General features: G+C 34.2%; 1 protein-coding gene across 3 annotated transcripts in view; it reads right to left on the reverse strand.

Moving 5' to 3' along the window:
* The window catches only part of LOC110378356 (roundabout homolog 1), a 53,687-nt gene that overhangs the window by 25,070 nt on the left and 5,096 nt on the right, over positions 1–23,521 (reverse strand). The window contains exons 1-2 of one of the 3 annotated variants that reach the window (XM_064036519.1): positions 14,266–14,324; positions 11,622–11,660 (exon numbers count right to left, since the gene is read on the reverse strand). The exons of 1 other annotated variant lie outside the window; for it this stretch is intronic. The gene's annotated coding sequence lies outside the window, so the exon portion shown is untranslated. Of the gene's footprint in view, positions 1–11,621; positions 11,661–14,265; positions 14,325–23,521 lie in introns of those variants that run through there. One more of the 3 variants, XM_049840823.2, reaches the window with a different exon arrangement.

A 23,521-nucleotide genomic window follows, 5' to 3' on the forward strand; every position in this document is an offset into this window, starting at 1 on the left:
CTGGGACAATTCTTTATGCTTTGAACCTTTTCATTTTTTATTTTATATAGCAAAAGTATATCGTCCGTAAAAATGTCGTGACTGATGTCATTTGTTGTTATTTTTGCTTTGACAATGCTTTCGCATTTATTGATATACTTTCTGGATATATCTACGAAACTAATATTTTTCACACATTGGCGCCAGATACCTACTTATTCCTTTTTTAAATCTATACTAAAGTTTGTCATTCTAGAATTGCCAAATTACTGCATCAAATAAAAAAGATCACTAACCATTGATTTAACAGTCTAATAAAAAATAACGTCTTTTCATCATACATATTATATTAATATAGCAAAACTTGAAAGAGACATAAAACCACAGATCGAAGCGCCACAGACATAAATATTATAGAATAACGTGTGCCAACTTTGAAGTCGTTGTGAAATGTCAAAACGTCTAAAGGAGCAAAAGTTTATGTTATAATGTTGGTATACCGATCAAAGTTCTGAATTCCTTTGCAGTTGGCTCAGAAACTGCAGCGAGATAAATATAATTTGAAGAATTTTACGATTTTAGTTTTGTTTGAATTTATTTTATTAGGTTGCGACATTGCTTGACGACTGAGAGACTGTAAAAAGTATAATTAGTGTTTTATTGTCGTTTAGATTTTTTATGTGTCGTTGAATAGTTTGATAAAGTGTATTTAAATGTATAGCTATTAGCTACAAGATATCCAGTAAATACTATTTTCTATTCATACATCACTTCGAAAAAGTAACACTCGTTATTCACTATTTAAACACGTTAAAACTGAAACTCAACAGACCCCACCTAGAATAATTCACATTGATACATAAAACAACAAGCTTTTATACCATCAACATTCCAATTATTATCATTGCATGCGATTCAATTAGCATTCAATTAACAGCAAGTACTTATTAATACATTACATATTAATGCGCTTATTGATTTCGCAAAACGCCACCATTGAGAGCTTACACGGTTCAACAGAAACTGTCACAAATGTCCCATTAATTATTGAAGATAAGCTAATAATTAATAAAGTGTTGATAACCTTTTTGACACGATTATCTGTCGTATCGTTGAATTCTTGATCTGTTTTGTCACAAAATTGTAGACTGGTTAATTGAAATGTTCATAGATAAGAAGCTGTTGTTTTAAGATAAACCGTAAGTATTTAGAATATTTAAGAACATAAGCTAGCACGAATTCTTTGTCTTATTCACGAATTATTTAATATAAAAAAATATTATCTTGTCCTCTAAAAGGCTTTTTTCTTAGCGATAATTTAACAAACATAAAATTTCACTTTCGCCATAAAGATACGTAGGCAAAAAACTAAGAAAAGGTCGTGTTTCTCAATGGACCATCGATTCCTCAGGCTTCTAACCTATTCTTATCAATCAATTAGGTACCTACACCTGCTATTGTTTTATATTCCCATGGGAACTTTCATTTTCCCGGATGTTGAAGAATATACGTTCATCTGGCATCGATATATCAGGCTCCTTGAAGTATATTCAAGATACTGTCAGATGTTGATAAAATTGTAAATAAACACTTTTACTTCATGGCACTTCATATGAAAGAAATAATTCGTAGATAGATTATAGACAAATATCGTATTGTTACTGTCATTGACAGTCGTTAATTTAAAAGTAAAGATTAGGTGTAAATTGAATAATTCAATAGGTTATGTTTTGGAAAGGGTGTTAAATTGTAGGCCTTTTGATACGCTACCAACAGTTGCATATTTGCCTCTAACAAAAAAAGGATGGAGAGGGAAATTAAATCAAATTCATATATAAGTAATTAAGAAAAATAAAAAATGCTGCAAAAAACATTGCACAGTGGCTATAAAATATTTTCATTTGGCATCTCAAATAAGTTTAGCTGAAATAAAAACTGTTATTTATTATCCTGCTGTGAGTTCAGCCAAGTAGAGCGGTCAATAAATACAGCGAGAACATTTTGTGAATTTCAGAATGACTCATAAGTCGCAAAAGTTAAGACCTATTGTGTGGTGAGAGAATAACCTGGTTGTACAAAACCAGAGGAATTGTTTACTTATTGCCTAATTTACGGCTGTTTTCGCAAACTTTAGTTTAGAGCTACAAACCCGAATTGTTGTGCAGATCTGTGTCTGAAATCGTTCAATTAATATAAGTAAAATGTATGGTTACTGCAAGTACACATAATATACATTTCTGAATGACTGTTTTATTATAATAAAAAGTTTATCCCGGAAAATAGGATGATAAATATATGTTCAAGATGTAAACTGATAAAAATTAGTAAGTAATTGGCCGCTCTTATATTTTCTAGAAAATTAATTTCGAATATGCTAATAATTTAGGCCACTACTAACTACAATGCCGTGTTCCCTAATAAATTAAAAGTAAACAAGTTTTATGAGTACAACTACAAAAAACGTTTTACAATGTAATAAATAGCACACTTCGCGTGTGCCTTTTAAAGCTTTTTAATTTTAACAACCATGTAAAACTATATCGAACCTATTCACGGCATTTACATGAGAACATGTAATATGCAAAATACTTGATATAAAATGTAAGGTTGTGTGTTCACTGGCGTTGCCACGAGGCACCTCGGCCGGGCACCGAGGCAGCCGTGTATAAATCTCTCCGAGCCGTCAATAAAATTTTGAATAATTTGACTCTCGCTCACCGCCCTCGGCCAAGTGTCAAATTTTCCACGTCATTAAACCATGCCTTTAACTTTAAAATTAGAGTTTTAAAAATTTACAAGCGGTTTTTGATTCGCGCCGGGCACGTAATCAACTAAATCATGTTATGCTGTTATTGCGAAATTGGGTGATTATTATAAATTGATGGTACAATTAAGGTAGCTGATTAAATATTCATCGAAATACAACATATTATAAACAGGATGTTCCAGGTAACATCGTGTTTATTAATATTGACTCAGATAAAGTATTTCCTCATAACGTTATTTACTATGAGATGTTTATAAACGGCCCTTAAAAATCTTCCCAATCAAAATAGCTGACATACCGCTCGATAAGGTACAAAATAAAATGGAGTTCCGCGAAACTCCCGCCTTTGAAGTTGAGGAATTTCTCGAGTTAGCGGTTGATTCATCGCGGAGGATATTTCTGGCGCCTGAACCCCATGACTTTACGTACGCGCGTGGCGAAAGCGCGGTTACATTTGTTTTGCCGAGACGAGCAGTTACACACGCCGCAACGATTAAACACCCATACAGTCTTGCTCAATGTTTGACCACATGTTTCTACCATCATCGTACCACGCGCGCTATCAAAATATTGACCCTCTTATCCACATCGCGGTTGCATTGGTACTTTATACAAGTGTGTCCACCTCTTTATTTGCTTACCCTATTAGCGGGTACTTAATGTTCAGGCATCTGCCATTAAAAATATTGATTTAAGTGGCGTCTGTCCGACAAGATTGAAGGAATTTCCTCTTATCACACACGAGAATTACGACCAATTACGGCTACCTACTAGTTGTTTTTTCTGTCGAAGCTCCAAATCGGCTCGTTAGGGTCATTTATTTAGGATGAGTTTTTTGTCAAAAAAAGGGATGCTTAACCCTAAAGGGTGGGCTGCAACAATTAAGGAGCCGTTAGAGTTAAAAAATGTCACCCTTTCAAAGGCTCTTCGCGTGTGCAGTGTCCAAAAAAGTGGACAGTTTTTATCACCTGGGTTGGAAGTCACAAAATGTTTATCGCCACTCGACGGCATGTTGATTTATGTTTCCACCCCAAACGGGGACCCGACCGAAATGAATTAGATTGTTTAATTGGTCATTTATTTTCGATGATAACGTCGGTTACAGCGTCGAGTGATTTTAGGTCAGCAAAGTGGTGTCCCAAAAAAATCAAATTATGATTTAATATTTTTAAATGAACTGAATTTTAGGTGTAAAAGCTTGATGTAGAAAATAAAGGAAAATAAATTTAGGCATCAGCTGTTGATCTAACGTGAGATTTATTACACATAATTGCTATGAGGAGCACGGTATCTCATGTATTATGGATTATGCTCGAGAAATATGGTGTAAGACAAAAGATACAAGAGCTCACATAAAAACTGGCTAATGACCGCCCCACACTTTCCTTGGCCCACCCGTGACGTAAAAATTAAAGGCTTATCTTAAATTATGCTTAATTGAAGGGTCTAAAAATACAGATTGAAATTCAAAGGGTTTGATTGATAGCTCTTACCTTAACGTGGTGTTTTTGATAATGGATAAAATTTAAATTCCGGAATTTATTAGCCTAATTATCATAAGATAAGTTACACTGTACAGTCTGTAATAAAATGTTTGATATTGATACCGAAGGCGTTGTAATTGAATCACTATCTCATCTCGGAGTTAAAGAGTTTATTAAACAAATGGATTGATAAGAAATATAAAAGTACTCATGCCTATATAATCTGTAGACATATTTTATTCATCTTTTATGGTGATTTGGACTTGGACTATAAGAATCAATAAAAATGAATTTAAGTCAAAGCGAAGTAGGTACTTAAAAATGAATAAAAATGAAAAAGAATATAGTAAAACGTGTCTCTATCAGGCTCTAGTAGATACTTATATCCCAAAAAAAACACTTGTGCGAAGATGCGCTCAGTTGAAAGCTACACGAGACTCACATACATTCCTACTACTATAACATAAAGAGCCCGCAAAATACTTACGGAACTTGATACATCACACCCAAACAATACAAAGCAAAAACCACTTAAAGACTACTCACACAGCTTAAATGACAATTGCACAAACATAGCACTCTCTTTGAGAAATACTACACTACTTGTAAATGAAGAGGATTACTCGAAATAAAACCTTTGTAGTACATGTTGCTGTTTATGAGCCATAAGAGTAAAACATTATTCAAGCAATAAAAGTCTTTTTGTAATGGATTTAATGACTTTTTTACATCGCATGCTTAGACGCAGCCTCGTTAGCGACAAAAGCAGCGCATAATTTGGTAGCAAATTACAGTAGCTACTAAATTAGTATAAAAAGGAGTTTGTCTTCTACTACATACATATGTGAGAATATAATATCTGAGATGGTCTCTAAAAATGTTTATGATTTTGATACAAAAAAGTATAATCCTATTAATATCTCAAACAAATAAACTTCATGTTGTTGCATGAAAAAGCATCGCAGATAGAGCCATATTAGATAAACTTTAATTTAAAAAAGAAACTAGAATACATAAGTCTTATAATACTTCACTTTTGCACACTATGCTATTCTTACCTATGCAATCTTGAAGCTTGAAAACACAAAGCTCAAAAACTACTTTTACGAAAGCTCCTACAATTGTTGTCTAAGTCCAAGAACAGAAACTCGCATTTAGTAAAAAGAATTCAACGGAACCATCGCATGGAGATTACCTTTTTACCCAGCTGAGAGAAAACAGGTTGTATCAAATAAATTAAACAAACAAATATCCAGGAAAATGTTTTCTTCTAACCCTACTATAACCGACATCTGTATGCGCGAGAAAAAATACAAAGTACATTTTTTTTAACACCAAAAAGGTTTCAGTCGTAATCAAATCCTGTTAATATTCAGGGCTCCGGTTACACAACCAATGCTTTATGAATTCGGTTTAGAGATTCCATTATGTTATTTATGGGTCGAATCGACCGGTATTTATGGCACAACTAATTACGAACATTTGCATTTTAGTGTTTGTTTTCCCACAGCACGTTTATTTCCTGCTTTCTATGTGTGTGTGTTTTTTCCCTGGCGGATTAAGCTTTAGTGATGGCGATAATCTGATTTAGATTTTGTTTGGTTAATGTTTTAGGCGAGGTTCGATTTGTTAGTGCAAATAAATGGTGTGATAAATCAAGGGCGTGTACTAACATTTCTATGTAATATATGTGCATAAAACATGCATTAAGCCAGACAGTAACATAGTGCCAACTTGTTCTGTTACTCGAATTGAAATGTTACGTAAACACAGCTCCGAGTATAATAAAACCCGAAACACTATTATAAAGAGCTCTTCACAAACTGAAACCAACAATACCACGTGAAATAAGCTCCAAATGAAACAGTTTATTAACACAAAACCTCCACATTTAAGTCTGAAACAATAGAACATTGTTCGTAACAATACGTGCACTATTCTCCCTTCTAATTCCCCTTAAATCATCTAAATGAGGGCCGCTTGAGTGATCCGTGAATTTCAATAACACACAAGAACTATCGTTTTAATTAGCTCAACAAAAACTTACACTCAGAAACATAAAGGTGTTTTACAACAACAGATGTTCGAACAAAGAGAGTCGTTTACGATGTTTTTGCTACTGGACGTTTAAGAAAACGCATATGTTTTTCTTGAGAGGTTTTTTGTGAAATTCTGTTAGCAAAATGGTCTTGTTGAGTTTGAAGTAGCCTACTTTAGTCTGGTAATTTTAGCAAGCTCTCGGTTTTAGAGCCGTGTTTTGTTTTTATACGTTGGTACTTACAATGCGGATGCATCTGGACATAGCTGCGTAGCTTTGTTTGTTCTCGTTATATAAATAAAATTATATAAATAAAATGAAACATCAAAACCTTCAGGTTCATTTGATTTTAAAATCTTGGTATGCCAGTTAGAAAATAAATAATAAATATTTTTCACATACATAATACACAGTGTATACATATAGCTTAATGGTCTGTTTCTAAATAATAAAAGCATTCAATAAACTGCAATTCAAATACTAAAGCTCAGCAAACTTAAATGCAAAAGTTAACTATCCATTCACAGGAGCACGCGTTCATAAAGGCTAGGTCATTATCACAGTTCAGGATCAGCAAGCGAGACAAATTCAATGGGGACCATAACTCGAACGAAAGAGCCGAGAAAAGTCTGGCCAACGTCAATGGGGCGAAAGGACCAAAAGACCGAAGGACCGAATAGAGATGGCCATCGGATGTGGGTGGGAATGAGACAGTTAATTCTAATTATGACCGTATTGTGTGGCGAAATTTTATTGCTATCTCATTGGCGCGCTCATTACTGAGCCGGACGGTAATTGTGTTCTATTGTAGTGTTCGGCAGACGACACTTTTTTTGCCCCAAACCGTGTGAATGTAGGACGGGGGTCGCAATTTGCGTGGAGATCGCTGACATTGTGTTTCGTAGATTTTTGTTTAAGTGTCCGTGATTTTAGTTTGTATAAAATTTTGTTTGTCATGCAGCTTGGGCATAATTTTAAGGGTAAGTCATGAGGGCGGTCAAATTATGCATTGATTTAATCATTAATGATGAGTTAAACTACCAAAAAATTACCACAACTATAACGGTTAACAAAAACACCATAACATTTTAAAAAGTATCTCAGATGAAAATAAAAACTTTTTACATTTCAACATCTCGCAATAATCCGATAAATTGACTTTACACCATCGAATTCATAAATCGAAGTCGTTCAAATCCTTGAACAAACAATCGCATTCTATGCGTTAAAGTAACGACCTCTTCGGCTTTCGCTAAAAGGATAACAATATAAATAACTGCGTTTATTGTGTATCTATTTCTGAACATGTTGGCCTTTTAGAAGACCACTGATGGATTCTAAAGTTTCATCGCGGCCTGTCGGAGCGATTAGCGCCTTGACAGCTAATTTATGTACTCAACTTACTGTTCTATTCCCGGAGGGAAGGTTGTAGACCTTGGTACGTATAGACAGGGCAAAACGAAATTGGGTGACTGCGATTTTCTAGTATTTTTAAGTTTTATAAATTGATAAAATTGAGTCATTTTTATGAAAAATGTATATCTGAACTAAAAGGAACACTTTTGCCACTTAATAATATTGTATCAAAATAATAAGCGAAAACGAATAAACGAAATTAAATTGATAAATAGTAACTACTGATAAGTTAGCCTAATGACTAAAAACCAAACCATGCTCCCACTATTAGCCAGTACGCTAATAGTCTGCTTAATAAACATAAACATATATAAATGGGCATATTAATTCCCCGACAGCCAATTGCTATCAGTATCGTAAATTCGGCTAAAACCAGTGCGTTGCATGCAACAAACGATCATTATCGACTATAATACTGGCAGATGCGCGAAGCTCACACCTCATTGCTTTTTCCGTGACATTGCGCGATACTATAAAAGATATTGACTTTTGTAATAATATCAAAAGATCCTGTTGATTTATGATAGTTTTGAGAGTTTCTGTTGCACTCACTAAATTACACTATCTATGGGACATGAAAATTAATGTTTTGGATAAAAGGACCAGAAGTTTTTGGTCCTTATGTACAGTCAACTTCAGGTCAGTGGTAACAGTTTTATAGGAAAATCGTACTTATTACTATTTATTTAAGGTGCATGACAGTTACCACTGATGTGCAGTCTACTGTACTAAGCTTTATTCTAGCGGGTGGTCTGTATGTCAAGGTTATCAAGACTAGGTTCATTGCGAGACATAATTACTCTTATGAATGCTTAGTTTATTAATTATAATTAGTCATTGCTATCTCTTTAATTTATGACTTTATCCAGTCAGGTCAGTATATAGAACTCTTTTCCTATAATCAGTTTTTTTTAATATTTTGAAATGGACAATTCTACGGCATTAGTATTACCTACTTTGACTAGTTGACATTGTTACAAATCCCGAAACATCGTGACGTATTCGAACCCCTTTGGCTCTAAATCTGGAACAATTTTCGGAATGGAACGTCTTGACAAATAATTTAAGGAGAAATTGGTCCAACAGTTCAACTATTAAATGGCTTTGTTTATGTAGTTAAATATTTCACGCGCCACATATGGAGAAATGAAGCTTTTACTTTTATTTTCATTTTGTGAGTATTTAAAGTGAGTGGGTTGGACATGTTAAATACATTAGTAATCTGTTTAAAAATAACAATCTCTCATAGATGACAGATTGCATCAATTACATAGATATTTTGGTCCTACAGTTATAAATTGTCATATAGCTCTATTATCTGGCAGAACAGTTAAAGTTCAAAGACGAACCGCTTAACAAAACCAAAACTTAATTCAATTAACCGTCTAATATTAATTATAGAGATATATTAGTTAATTGCCGCAAGCGTTACCACCTACCCGACTAAACACCGTAATTTCATTCAATATTACGATCACTATCAATATAGATCCAACAATTATAAAAGGAAAACACAGTTAATTTCGTACCTTACATATTTCAAACTGTAATATCTACTTCGAAACCCGCATGTGAGTATCAGAGTGCCATCACTTATCATCTTTACAGAGACATAAATTCACGAAAAATCGTTATACCAGGCCATCACCCTAAAAGCAGGGCTGCTTGTGTGCATTGCATGCTCGTAAATTACCCTACGACGACGCACTAAAATAGCGTAACACCCCAATACCATGGGAACGAAGGACCCACCCCACGACCTCACGCTAAATGCCTACAAATCTGTCGAACGAGGCCGAATCAAAAAGACATCCAGATAGACGTAGCGACGCGATTAGAAACGCCCGTTCAGTAAACAATTTATAGGGGATAAAGAAATTTCTCAAACACGAATGATAAATGCATCAGTCACGCGATGAAAGAGCTGCGTAAATTGGAATGAGGCGGAAGACGAACAATGAAGGAGCAGGGACGCAGCCGGAAGCATCGCGGATTTTTCCCTGTTATCCCAACAACAATGGAAGTCAGTTTCAATACTCACCTAGCCTACCATCTTTTGTTTAATTAATTATCCAACGGACAGAATAATTAAGCTCAAATTCGAGGCCGTGATTAAAGCCGCTCTATTCTAAAATATTAATAATATCAGGTGCACATTGTTTGGTCGTTAAATGGAGGTAATTATCTGCGTGCTTCGTGTAAATTTATTGCACAAATTTTATCAAAGACCACCCCAGAGGAGAATAATTTCGACGTGTTTGTTTAGGTTAAATACATATTTTCGTGTTTATTTAGTGGTAATGCGAACAGTACATCAATTAATGTAGATGTCGATAGTTATGAATGGAACAGTAGCAGGAATCGGTGATCGGTCACTCAGTGACACTGGTCTCGATAGACTGGCGTCCAATGGAGCGGGAACCATCTATGGTTTCATGGCACCAGCCGCCATCATTCAGAACGTTCGCAATACGCCCGATAATGTATCGCCAACAACCCAACATTTAATTGTTGATGGATCGGTATGAATCCCCGACAGGCGAATTACATGGGCGAATATAATATTCTCGTGCGAAGAATTTTTTCATTCGCTCCAGCCGTGCATATTCGATACGGATTTATTATTTTCATCTTTACATCTTACCCTCTTTTGGGCTAGGAAGCGATACGTGAAATGACGGAAGATATGAAGGGCGGTAATGGAGGAAAATTGTACTTTATTCGATTTTGATAGACTTGGATGGTGGATTTAGGCCCGATGTCACTGAAGGGTTTCGATGAGCTGTGATACGTTTTTGATAACGCGTCATTTTAGTTCAGAAACAGACTAAAAACTTCGTGGACAAAAAAAATAAACTATAAAATAGTTTCCCTAATCAAAAATAAGTTAAGACAAAGTCTACATCTATCATAATCTGGTTAATTAAAATAAATTTTAATAAGTAAACTGATGTGCACTCCTTGGGTGTCCTCCACTCAAAAGCTATGTTTTTTTAGACAACATTATCTTAGTTCAACAAGGACAACTTCTGAAGTAGCATTTTGATATATTTGTCTTGCTTAGATAAGCTCCCGGCTCAAATGTCAGTCGGTTTAAAAAGTAGGTAAATAGTTTATTTAACTAGAGCAGTACCTTATATCATTTCATGTGCATCATGATATTTTTATGGGTTGCTTTTTGAAAATTTCAGATTTAAATAGGAGCAGTTGCCAGAGTGAGATTCCGAACAAACAGTAATAATGAAATTATGAAAATCTGATATTGAAACTCTTTGTAGAACTTGCCTAATTGTTTTATTTGTTTATATGTTATCTCTATTGACCTCATGAAACTGACCTTTTAATGTAAAACCGACGATATAGAAAGTAGGTCCTGTATAGAATTTATGTGACAAACGCAATGGGCTCTCTATCACAAGTATCAGTTTCAATGTCAAGTTTGTCATACAATAAAGATGACTTCGAAGTCTATAAAGCAATGATGTATGAGTAATTTATTGATCTTTGACGTAGTAAAAACTAATTATTCAAACTGACAATTACGATAAGGGTTGAGAATATAAAATGTTTACAGCACTCATAAACACAAGCTTTTACATACGACTTAACCCTATTAAAGAATATTTAAATTTTCTTTTTATATTTCTTTAAGTGTAAAAGGTACGCAATTTTGCAATATCCTATTGAAAATAACGCACAATTATTTTCATCCCCCAAGGTCAGATAAAGCGGATGAAAGGGATTTATATCAGTTGTCCAAACCACCCGATTGATTTCAGATAGTATAATTTAATTTATAACCCCGTATCGATAACCCATGCGCTATGGGAGCGGTCGCCCGCACTCACAATTACCTATACGATAAGCGTCTTATTTACGAGCCGACAGACGGCTCAACGAATTAAAATTCATTGTTTCTTATCCTGAAAATACATACCTAAAGATACACTTAGGTCAGAAGATATCTCTGCATTATCTGTAACAAGAATAGGCTTTTAAAACGAGAGGCGCTTGATACCAAGTGGAATAATTACGTGACCTCTTGAAATTGGAAGTTTCGAGGCGGACAGGACTTCCAGTCATCCATTTGTTTCAAAGTTAAGGTGATATCGGATTTCGTGAATGGATTCCAAGTTTTCGATTATCGGGTGTTAGATAACAATGGACGATAAGGGTCGCTTTTATAGCACAAATATTCTCGTAAAACGACGATAAAAGTTTCATTTCATGGAGTGAAAAGTTTATCGCAACTGATTGTTTGTATGGGTTTTTTATTTTTGTGATAACGTTTAAATTGTTGGCTACTTTGGAATTTATTGATCTGGTATTCTGTAATCCTGTAGGGGCTCTATTCATTAGTGTTAGAGCGAGTAGTGAAAGGTAGTGCACCATGTTCGAGCGTAGCAGACCGCTCTAAGCGCTTTGCAGTGTACAATTGCACGCAAAAGCGCGTACTGTAGTGCATGCCGTGGGCATCGATATTTTTTGTAAAAGTAACGATGAAATAAAAGTTCGACAAGCTGCCAATCGAGTGAATTGCAACTGCGAACTCTTGCGAATCCTCGCAACGTAGGTATTAGAATTTATTTTTTTCCCAATGTATGCAGAGCTTTGAAATTATTCCTGTTAAAACAATGATGAATACTAATAAGGAGGCGCACGTGCATGAAAACGTACCAAAATATTTTTCTTAATTTCCCCCTTCATTTTGCAAACAGGACGGGATTTTAAGCAGAGAAGTGGGCTGACGGTGACGCTGGTAAATATGCGCATGTATCAGTATTGTATGTTAAGCGTATGATGGGCGCAGTTGCAGATGACCTCAGAGGCTGGGAGCCGGGAGCATCGGGGGACGGACTCGAACCATTATTACTCCAATAGCAGTCTCGAGATGGAATAATTCATTGGTAATTTTGAGTCACTGTGTGATTATTGACATACTTAGTGTTTATTATTTTTATCGTTTTATCGTTAGTCGCTTTTATATTTAAATACATCATTTTGTTTTATATGACGTGAATATTCAATAAATATTTATAAGTTTGCCAAAAATATATCGCGGTTGGGTATTACAACTAGTGTTTATTTATTATAGCTAGCACCTTGCTTGGGCTTATCTAACCCTTCACTACTCATACTTGAACAAACGTATTCAAATTCAACTACCTCTATGTTTATTTGGTCGTCATGTTGTGACCACTGTTTACAAGGGATAGATAGAAAAAAACAAACTGCTCATTTATGTGACAAGTACCTACCTAAAACATACACTTTATTTAAATTTTAATGTTTAATACGCAATTTATTTGACCCTCTATAAATTTTCGGTAAAATTTGTTTCATCTGTTAGCTGCAGTCTATTCTTACCTCAGGATAAAAACTATTAATAAAAAAAAACTGCTACATATTTTATTTTTTATTTCCGTCACACTAAGTGAACGTAAAATGAATGTATCAGATGTTGGAGTAACAAGAACTAATGTATCTATTTGTAACTCGTGTTTCCTGCTTTTTACTGTCTCGATAGCTCGGAAATACATGTACATTTGTACATGTATCTTGTAACAGGATTCTTGTAGGTATTGGATATACAGCGTGTGTCGAAGGGATAAGGTTTTGTGATTGACTGGGCAATTAATTTTATAGTGTTGCAGTATATACTTAATTTAAGTATTTGGTATCTATTGTCTGTAGTGAGAATACTTCGTAAAAATAAGTGACTAATATTTTGCATACTGTATGTTACATTTAGCGTATGATATACACATGTCATTTACATCCCGCAGCCCAAGTTAATTTTGTGTTTTGCTTTTTTCATAAGTACATAAGTGACAATTACAACGACATCTTCTGACTGTTTATTAAAATTTATTTATTTGCCGTAATTACGAGTATGTATCTAAAATATTTCTAATTATAACCAAAACCCTTCAAAAAAAACTTTTTTTGCAAAGGATGCGAATTTTAACCGTAAGCTTATTTCCCTTCCTACATACCTATTTTCAGTACATTTTTGCTAATTCATCTCGTCTCCTCGGCGTCGATAAGTGGTCGGCTTGGCCGGAACTCGGTTTTTTCATCCCGCAAACTCTCAAGAGCCCCGCAAAATGTCTTCAAAATGACTTTTTCTCTTTTTAAGTACATTTCAACATTTTTTTTTACAATGCCAGCACTTAAGTTCGGTGGTGTTGGGATGTTGGAGCCAATGTTTGTAAAACTCATTGGCTTTGGACAGAATTTCTCTGGTTGCGGCTTTATGTCTTTGCTTTATTAGAGGATACTTCGAAGATAAGTACTGTTGGTTTTTGGATTTAGTGTGTTATGTTTGTTTGTTGAGATCCTGTTTGTAATTGTTAACGACTAGAGTCATCAGTGATAAGCATACCCGTAAAACCGTAGTATGTACATACAATAAATATTTAAATTAGAATTTTATAAAAAAATACCTTGAGGTATAACAATTAGTTCATTATACGTAAATAATTTCACGAAGCCACGTGCATGGAACATAAATATGCAAGTATTGCAAAAATTTAGATAACGATAATTTGCAAAATAAACAAACAAGAATTAAAACTTACACGAATAACAAATCCATTACAGAAACAACGGCGTACAGTCATTCACTAAAACACTCAACTCTCTAGATCCACTAGAATTCCAAATTCAAAAAAGTCACGTAGAATCACACTGACGTTCAAAATTCGCGCCAAAGACACAGAGCGCGAGACACCCTCCCCGCACGAACGTTGAGGACGAACTAAATCGGTCTCGTCGGCAGTCTAGACAAGGGCGGCTGAGGAGAGCGAGGGGAGGGGATAGGGCGAATCAACCCCGGCCAACATTTGCCCAGAAAACGGCCAAGCTCAAACATCAATAAGGAAGTATCTTATTAAGTATTAATAACGACGACTTTGTACTTCAATTAGATAAAATCATTTGACGTGGTATCCCGAACAGAGATTTGCTGCAGGCGATACCGAAGCAAGATAATTAAGGCGTTTTGGTATTGGAACGCAAACTTTTTGCCTGTAAGCAAAGTTCGAAGTTGGAACTTTATTTATTTTTCGGTTGGGGCGGTTTGCGTTCTTTGTTTTTCAGTTTTCAGGGTATCTTTTGAAACAATTTGGGAATATTTGAGATGTAAAGGGCAAACGATCGGTTTTTTCTTTCCCGACAAAAATTCAATTCTTTATTTTTTAAGTTTTGCATGAACCTATGTTGACTCTCCTAAAAACCTTACTAGTATTATGTAAATATCATCTTGAAAACTGATAAAATTCTATTATTTAAGATTTTTTAAAGAAAACACTTTCAGCAATTTCGCAAACACCAAAATGTCTATTCAGCCGAAAATAACACAATAGACATATTTTGTCTGTAAGTACACTAGAAATAGAATATCTTTATGTGTACAAAATCTGCGTGTACAAAAAGTTATTGAACTGTAACAATAACAAGTGCGAATCTTTTCGCTTGTTTATTATTTTTTACAACATTTAATATAAACAAATTCCATAGTTTGATCCGAAACATTCGTTGGTACAGATATTTTTGGACATAAGAATAAAATTAATTAACACAATTAAAAGTTCAATGGTTTCTTCAGTTGAAGATTTGAGTTCTTAAATTATTCTGTAGGAATAAAACTAAATGTGCGAATTTTTCAGTAGAAAATTGCTAAAATGGTTATGTGAAGTAGTTTTTAGTAAAAATGCCAATATGTAATTACAATATAACTATCTTATAGGTTTTCTTTATATTGAAAAGTTTATTTGTTTGAACGTCCCATTTATAGAGGAAGGCTACCGAAAGGCTACATACAGGTGAGTGAAATCGTTTGCCTGATAGCAAAAGCTAGTTTCTGACATTTATTTATTTATTTATATAAGGCACACCAATAACTTATTCACAATAATTTTCAAAGGTTAGGTTAGGTTAAGGTATGCACATAAATCTCAGTGAGACGTGATTAGACTATTAGCAACAAAAGAAAAAAAAAAGAAAATTACATATTTCATACAAATGAAATTCATTCAATTTAAGCCAGAATATTATATAGAAGTTAAGGCATAAGATCTAATATTAGATTTTATATTTGATTCCTTTTCTCTAATTCTAGAAGCTAAGTCACAGCCTATTCGAAGTTATTTTAAAGCATTACTAATGGTTACGATGGTTTCTATGGTGTAATGTTATTATTTTGAGCACTAGGAACTAAACAGTTTTGAGAACTCATAAATATTATTATTTCTTCGTAGAATCAACGTTCTGACAGTTGACTGATTTCTGTTTAGCAAACAGTCCAATAAAAGTTTCGTTGCTGAACGTTTTATTGCGAATGGAATTAAATCAGCAAAAATAAATTGCTGAAAGAAATCAATTCACACTGATTTTCTACGCATCGGACTTGAAAAAAGTGCTTCTAAAACCATTTACTTACTAACGAATTTTTCAAGTCATCAAAATTAAACATTATATACCTCTTACACTTTTGATTCCCCAGCAAAAATAGATCCATAAAAAATACAAAAAGCTTTAAATTCTATTCACAAAAACCATCATCAAATTAAGCTATCTAAAACGAACCCCACTTAAAATCGGATCAATTTTTATTAAAGCCCACGCTATCATCAGTTAGAAATACCTATCTATTAGCTAGATATTCTATTAATAAAATGTCTGCATTGTTGCACTGAGAATAATCCGTATTGATCGAGTCTAAATTTAGTTCCGCGCTTAAAAGGAAATGTTCGGAGCGCAGAATCACGTGAACACCGATGCGAAAACCGTTTGGAAGCTGTAATGTTTTACTCTAATTGCTTATTGGACTTATCTGTCCTGTCCTGTGTCCTTTAATAGCCCCCTGTTAAAGTAATAGGACAGACAAATAGCTACTTTGTATTTAAAAGGACATTTTAGCGAATAATAAAAGTGTATTGGATAAAGGACGAAGTTAGAAGCTGCTTTTTTATTTTGTGTACCGATCTAAGCTTTTTTGTTTTAATGACAGTTTAGAAGTGTTAAAATAGACGGATGAAGTTTTAACAGGTTGTTAAGCTTTTCTTTTTGTGAGTTTCAGATTAAAGACAGTATCTGTAATCTTTATTTCAGGCTAAATGTTCATGATATGTAAGCTAGCTACAAAATCCTTAACTATTTTGCAGAAGTTTTTCAAACAAATTATAAAATGAATGATATGCTAAATTCTAGACATGTAAATTTATACTATAACCACATTTAAAAATAGAACATGAAGTTAGAGCCCTAATCCACGGTTACACCTCAAACAGAAGATGCGGGTGTAATGACAAATTGATGCACTTATGACGCGTCGGTTTAAGACTACGCATGTATAAGCACTGAATAATAGAGTCGTGATGATGGAGCAGAATTCTGTGTATGTTAGCTATGCGGCATTCAATGTTTGAATAAAGAATATGATGGTGTGCACCACGAAAAACTGTTGATTGTGTTTTGTTTTTATCGGGGAAAAGAATAGACGACCATAAGTTGTACAGTGAATTTCGATAACCTGTCTATCTTTGGATTTAATTAGAGAAAGGAATTTAAAATTGCTTTTCTGGGCTTCTAGTGTCAAAAAATCTACTTATCGCTCGTCAGCAAATTCACAGGTAGACAGGTCGAGTAAAATATAGATTATTCTTTACATAAACGTCAGTAAAATCATATACGAAAATTCTAATTAAAAACATATTTATTTTTCGCGACTATAATTCGTCATCGAAGTAAAGAGAGTTCACTATAACAAGCCAAATACCTATATCATTTATTTATAAACTACTGCCAAACAGTTTACTAAACACTAATTTATTCGATACCAATGATTGTACACCACTGAGTGATTGTCTACTGCTCAAACCAAATAATATTATTATTTTGAACTATGCCAATAACGCAAAGAATGATATTCATAGAGGCGTATTAGAAAACAATTGACGGGTCATACCTATGTTTGTTTAAACTTGCCATTTCCTTGGGCCAAAAAACTTTGCTTTCAATTTGCTTAACTATCTATACTTCTATACTAATATTATAAAGAGGAAAACTTTGTTTATTTGTTTGTTTGGTTGTAATGAATAGGCTCAAAAACTACTGGCCCGTTTTTTAAAATTCTTTCACCATTCGAAAGCTACATTATCCACGAGTAACATAGGCTATATTTTATCCCAGTACGGGCAGTAGTTACCACGGGACGCGGGTAAAACCGCGAGTAAACGGCTAGTCACTCATAAAATCCATAGAAAAACAACAAAAAAATGTCCAAGAAGTACAGACTTTCCACAAAACTTTATCACAACGCTCGATACGACAGTTCCGTACTCGCGTCTATTCTAAGAATCAACACGGAATGTTTACGTAAAACTATAGTGACGGCTAATAGACGGTTTAATCGTGAAGTTTGCTTAAAGTACTGTAATACTGGTTAATCCCCACGTCGAGTTAAGCTCACAGAATCTAAAGATAAAGTGTGTAGCCGGCCTTACAGGCGCCTGTCTGAACATAGCATTATCTTTTGTGAACATACGTGGGTATTTGCATACGGTTGTTTAGACTTTAGACTGTACCTACCTATGTTTTGTTTTTAATGAGGATGTTTATAAAAATGTGTTTTTTAGGCAGCCTACGCAGATAAACTAAAATATGCCTCGATTAACTATATAGGTAGGTACTGAAGTTGTGTATTCATGAAGGCAGAGCAATTTTTTACGCAATTTTAGTTTGAAGCATGCGATCAATCAATCTCGGCACTTATTCATCGACTAGCCGTCAACGAGTTTATTAATTTCTGTACCGTAGAGAAGTTCTATTTTATAAATAAGGTATTAAGGTATTAACTAACACTCCAGTTACACCTACACATTATTTATCGTTGACTTTATGAATGACTATGACATAGATGAAAAGTATCTTTAACAATTAAGCATATTTGCAATTCATTAGTAGGTTCACACCACATAAATACCGAATTACATGTTAAATGTTAACAAAAAAACTCGAAAAAAACGAACTAAATATCCTCACTTTCAACTTAATAAAGCTGCATTAAAACATCTCAGTTTACCATCCATCTTCGAGCGTAATACAGTTGTCTATTATTATCGGTCACTGGTTTAAAAGAAAACAATGTTGTCTATGCCAAGCCAGAGTCAACAATGTCTATGACAATAAAACAATGGTCCGAGACGCGGTCGGAAACACTTCCTTCCTAAATCCATTAATTTCACAGCTGTAGACAGATTTAAGAATTATAATAAACTGATTTGAAGTTAAACTTTTTCTTTCTATATAACAAAAATTATAAGGTAAGATTGGTGAAATATAAATAGATACTTTAGTTAGAGTATTCTAGAATTTAAAAATCTGCTTGCAAACCCATCATGGAATCTATTAAATCTAAATTCATTCAATATAACTGCGATAAAATCCATAAATAATTTGTCATATATTCGCGTAAGTGTCAGGGTGTCAAATCAACATTTAAAAAACTGGTTTTGTTTATTCCAATAACAATATTCTGGACATGTTAGCCTTTTTCCAAAACTATACAACTGTGCTCAAAATGTGTTGGAATTCTTGGAATCGACTTCCAGTTTAGCCGGATACAGGTGGGTAATGGTGAAAAAATATTATAGACATAATATGAAATAAATAGCTAGCTGAAAATGTTTTAATATATTTATAATGATTGTCTTAGAAATAGAATAAACATCTATATCAAACAAAGGACTGTCCATTGTCCCACGGAATTAACGAAACTTCGTTCAATGAGACAGGTAAATTTTCTGTTAAATTAAACAGTCTAAGTAGCTTGGATAAATTTAATTAATGTTTCCTGAAAAGTTAATTAAAACTTAATTTGACGAAATTTTCTAATCTGAAAGCGGGAACGATTTATTTATCAAGATAAGCTGCTTTAACTTTTTGATGTCTTTATACACTAGCGGAGACTCGTGGCGTCGTCCACATTACCTCTATCTGTATGAAGGTAACATGAAATAAAGTGCAATACTTCCATATATTTAGCGTTTTTGATTCTTATTATAAAGCTGACAAGTTTGTTTAGTTGAGTGCGCTTATTTCAGAACTGGCGAGCAGTAGGTTCCAAGACATATAGTGAGACTGCTGGCGGAAACTAGTCACAATTTTTTTATGTAGTCTATGCGTATCCATGTTTATATTTGGATAACGCAATATCTGAATATCTGGTAAGATAAATGGCATCAAACTTGATTGATCAATCCCACATTTTTGATATTATGAGAACCTTTATTTAGATTTTGTATAAAATCCATACCAGCTATGACAAACCATCATTAAAATTTCACAACTTCCTCTCGACCCAGCTCTAATTTAGCCCACGCACTAAATATTAATTAACACTAGACGCTGTTCATGATATAAAAAGACTAATTACCAGTTAAAAGCTCTTTAATTTTAGTTAATTAATTAGCAAACTAATTATTTAATGCAATTTCACGCTTCGATACTGAAAACTAAGCGTCAGCGTCGTTCCTGTAGCGACTCAATAAGCGAAGTTGAGCATTAGGTACTAAGTTCCGCGTAATGCTCAACTATGCTCAAAGTCGAGTCGCAGCATCGAATACTTTGAGCGCTCGACTTGATTCGTGTGAAATTTCCATGCGTTGTTAATTTAACTAGTGAAATGTATTTTATGAAAATTAATTTCGTAGAAAATGTTACATTTTAACTGGATTGAAAATTATGTTGTTTTTCTGTTATGAAGTATTATTTATTTAATTGCAATAATGGAATCATGAGATTCGTATGAAAGCATTTTACTGAGAAACTTTTTCATAAAAGTATAATTTTTGCTCCTTCTTTGTACTCTATGAAACTCAATTAAATTACTTTGTTGGATACTTCTAGCGTTTCCAACTCGAGCTAGATTATTCATTGTAGTAAGCTGATTTTGCACAGCTACGAGTAAAATGTGAATAGAGAATTCCGAATGTGTGTGCCAAGTCACATTTGCGTTGAAACAGTTACTTACCTTTATTTCACTAATGCATACTTGTAATATTGTAAAAGCAGTTCGGGTAGACATGTTATTATGTGACGCAAATGTAAAATGATATTTTATTACCATGGACATTTTGTTATATGATATACCGTTTTCTATGAAGCTTTTCTTCTTAACTTTTTGGTGTATGTTTGCTTTTGGGAAATGTAAATGCAAGCTACTATTAGAGTTAGTATAAATTATTTCTGAATTCATTTTGGATAAAATGCAAGCAAAATCATCATTGGGCATATCTTGTTGGTGTGACTTGGGAAAAGACATATTTTATGAAAAAAGGTATGACTATTTTGCTATACAAATACTAGAAACTTGTTATTTAGAACGTTGTACCCTATTAAAAAAATACACTATATGGGACTGATGGTACGCAGCCAGCCACAGAAACTACTTAACAATACAACTAAACTTCATACAGCTTAAGTACGCCCTCAAGGGCAATTACACTTGATGCATTTGTAAGGCAACATTTCTCAATTAAAATAATAACTGGTGTTCTGCCAACGTTGGACGTAAACACAATTTTCCTCGCAGCGGTCAAGTCTACTGTTTACAAGACAGCCTGGAAGCCTTCCAAAGTTTCACTAGCAACTCATTATGCGACTAGTGTTAACAGCGAATGCCCGTGAAATCTTTTAGTGAGCACTTCACTTGCCCGTTTTAATTCTGTCTCTACATTGCGTACTTCGTTAAACTCGAGAGGCTATTTGGCTCATGTTTTTGAGGAAGAGGGCTGGTCATTATTTTTCGTCGTATGAGCAAATTATGTGGAGTTATAGCGGGTGCTTAAAATTTTGAGGGTTGACGGCAGACGACTGTCGCGTCTGCGAGTTGAAATTTACAGCTTTTTAAATGGGTACGGAATGCAAAGTTAGAAATGAAATTTTTTTATATTATTTTCGGTGTAAAACTTGGTTTATAAAGTCATGTTTTTATGACGCAAGTTAAAATTCAACTTGGAAACTAATAAATGTTCTAAAGCAGTATCCTTAATCATAGAGGGATATCAATAGACATACCTCATTTCGGTCCAATAGGCATCCTCTATAAAAACACAGCTGCCATCGACAAAGAGTCTATTCCGAATGGTCACTTATTGTTCAACAGCGACCACGGACAATAGACAGCACCGATCACCCGTCTCTCAGCAACAAAACGACCTCGGTTTGTAATAAGCTTTAGAACCGATCACAACTATACATATCCCAACAATAACATACTTTTTCGAACCAAACTCCTTATAACACAGAGTAAAATAGCCCTTATTATACATACTGATATACTGGCTGATTTATTTTAGCCATGTATAGTTTTTCGTGTGTGATGTCCCCATGTTACGCGTAGGTCGATGTCGTTTTATTTTGACAAACGGACGTGAAATCCCTTTGTTGTCTTCAGTGCGATATATCAACGGTTGACACTTAATTCTGAACGAAAATAAAAAAGTGAATGAAACCTTTTTGGAACGTGAATCGATAGTTTAAAACGTTCGATTATTGAATGGGACGATTTCAATTTATATCGTTATAAAAAGTTTCTTTTGCATCGCTGCCTGCATTCATAATTCAATTTTAAGAGTGCTTTAAATTTTTTAAGCATACGTTACCGCTCAAAAAAAATTGTCAGTGATAAGAAATGATCTGATTTACATAGAAAGTCACCTGTTGTAATGGAAATAATTAAACGAATGGTTTCTAATAACAGAAGATTTATCATCACGCCAATAGAATTTCAATGGACACGACCACCCGTCGCAGTCACTAACGATGTCGTTTTGGAGACAATAGTGCTGGTACAATGCAAGAATAACGACCTTCCGAGACACTACCATTGATACTGATGCTAGCTAAACAGCCAAAAACAAAAGACGAATATAAATCACAAGGGTCCCGTACACGCGTCTAAATGCAAATACACCTGCCAGCTGCTCTTCAAAACGACACTTCAACTCAACGCAATAAGATGTCTTATCCTCTGAACGTGTTCGCTTTAAATAAATTTTTAAATCATGATGCCCAACTCTAACCGCTTCTGTGTAAACAATGGTCGTTTACAATGTAACATTATTACGCTGGTAACATAATTATTGGGTCTTTGTATCAGCATACGATTCCCGAAAATGCTTCATGGGTGTTAAATCGTTTTACAATGGCGGGCTAGTGGACTAAAGTGGACAAAATATTGTTACCGCGGACTCGGAACGAATTAATTGTAAGAATGTTCAATTGTTCCTTTTTGCAAAGGATGTAAAGCAGTAAAGTTTTTGAAAGTACTAAAAGAGATTTATGCACATTAGTAATACTAAAGACATAAAGGTTTTTGAATAAAGACTTTTTAGATAGTCATTGATGAATTTATGACCGGTATTATAACGTTTTTAGTGTCAATAAATCTTCTTTTGAAACATTTATTTTTACCTTATTTATTTCAATAACACGGCACATGCTATTCAAATCCTAAAATATTGCAATAAAGAATTATGATATTTAATACTAAACTGAAAATAACAACGATCAACTTCTTCATGCAATTAAAAGCAATTAAGGATAATTTACGTAAATATTTTCAGTAATAAAGGCGAGCGACTGAGTAAACTCGTAAACCTGACCACAGCCGTAGCCTAATTACCCCTCCTGCGTCCCTCTCGATGTCTAGGGAAAAGAGAGGGAGAGACAACTCGATAGACACCCCTTCTGGACAATTTACGTGGCGTGGAGCGTTCCTGCTAATCTAATTGGCGCTTTCACGTATAGTTTGAAGTCGCCTTGACCTTC

This window comes from Helicoverpa armigera, chromosome 10, assembly GCF_030705265.1.
Source record: "Helicoverpa armigera isolate CAAS_96S chromosome 10, ASM3070526v1, whole genome shotgun sequence".
In the NCBI taxonomy this organism is placed as follows: domain Eukaryota; kingdom Metazoa; phylum Arthropoda; class Insecta; order Lepidoptera; family Noctuidae; genus Helicoverpa; species Helicoverpa armigera.